At 45.0% G+C, this 1350-nt stretch overlaps 1 protein-coding gene across 1 annotated transcript in view; it reads right to left on the reverse strand.

Annotated features, from left to right (window-relative positions):
- ERI3 (ERI1 exoribonuclease family member 3) overlaps window positions 1-1350 on the reverse strand; it is a gene marked incomplete at its 3' end in the record, with an annotated part of 88963 nt that overhangs the window by 82981 nt on the left and 4632 nt on the right. The gene's annotated exons all lie outside the window — the stretch shown is intronic.

The following is a 1350-nucleotide window of genomic DNA, read 5'->3' on the forward strand; positions in this document are numbered from 1 at the left end:
ACTAGGTATTTAAAACTACACCCAAGCCTAAGCTGCATGAAGACAGGTAATTGCAGATTAATATTCCACTGTAATACTTATACACAAGAGTGCCGAGTTAAAGTTGCCATGGGAAACAAGCCTGAATTTCTTCACTTTTCAGCAATTCACGATCATCCTTAATAAAGGTTTTGGCAGGTGATTTCTAATGCACTGAGCTTAACAGCCACGCAAAAACCGTGCAAGAAGAAAGCTGCTACGCAGGGATGTCTACATAGAATAGGTAGGCACGGGCACATCTCCATTATCCGCCTCTGGGTAGGATTGTGACAATCTCCGTTACTGTGTGAGCCACCTTCTGCATTTCCATCCTGGCCTTCAGCTAGGATTGCCTTGATACAGGGTCCACTGAGCACCGCTTGAAAAGCACGCAGAAGATACCTCGCAGCCTGCTTCCCAGCGGTCCCCTCCATAACCTCCTCTCGCAGCAGGTTTGTGGTTTCGGGGACATATTCCTCCTAGAAAGTCCTCTCAGCCTAGGCTACGGCTCCCAAAGCGGCTTGCCTATCCCCTATCAACTCACCCTGAGCAGGGAGCTCGGCAGGGACTGCACATCAGTTGCTACAGCCAAAATTTGGTGGAAAACAACATCCATTCCCATTACAAGGTCAGTCTATAAATCACAGCAACTCAGGAGCAGAGACACATCATTCAGTTGTCCCTGCCATGGGAACGAGACCATGGGTAGAGCAGTACGGGCGGCGGAGAAGCAGCGATCATTGCAGCCACTCCAGCTGCACCTGCCCGCAACTGCCAGCCAGAACCGCAAGACGGATGTTCAGGGGAAAACGCCTTTAATGCTCTTTTACACCAGCACTCAAGGAAACACAGCCTGAACCCAATTTAACCTTGTCGTGCATTTGTACTTAATATTATGTTACAGAAAGACTGGCTCCCATTTGTTAATATGCTTTTGGCAATCAGAAAATGAACTATGATCATCCAGATTTGTTTGTACACTTAAAAATAAATTAGTAACTGAACATATGCTTATTCATAGTCTCAGTGTTTACAGTTTTATGTTGAAATGGTGAGTGACATTCTGTATTTATTAGTATGTCCAGTTTCATCTGACAGCAATTATAATTAAAAATTCCCCCAAAATAACTATCAAAATGCATGCTAAACAAACTTGAAATATGTATGTGCTGGTTTTGGCTGGGATAGAGTTAATTTTCTTCATAGGAGCTGGTATGGGGCTGTGTTTTGGATTTGCGCTGGAAACAGCGTTGATAACACAGGGATGTTTTCGTTGTTGCTGAGCAGTGCTTACACAGAGTCAAGGCCTTTTCTGCTTCTCACACCACCCCA

This window comes from Pygoscelis adeliae, unplaced genomic scaffold (genome assembly GCF_000699105.1).
Source record: "Pygoscelis adeliae isolate BGI_AS28 unplaced genomic scaffold, ASM69910v1 Scaffold546, whole genome shotgun sequence".
In the NCBI taxonomy this organism is placed as follows: Eukaryota; Metazoa; Chordata; class Aves; order Sphenisciformes; family Spheniscidae; genus Pygoscelis; species Pygoscelis adeliae.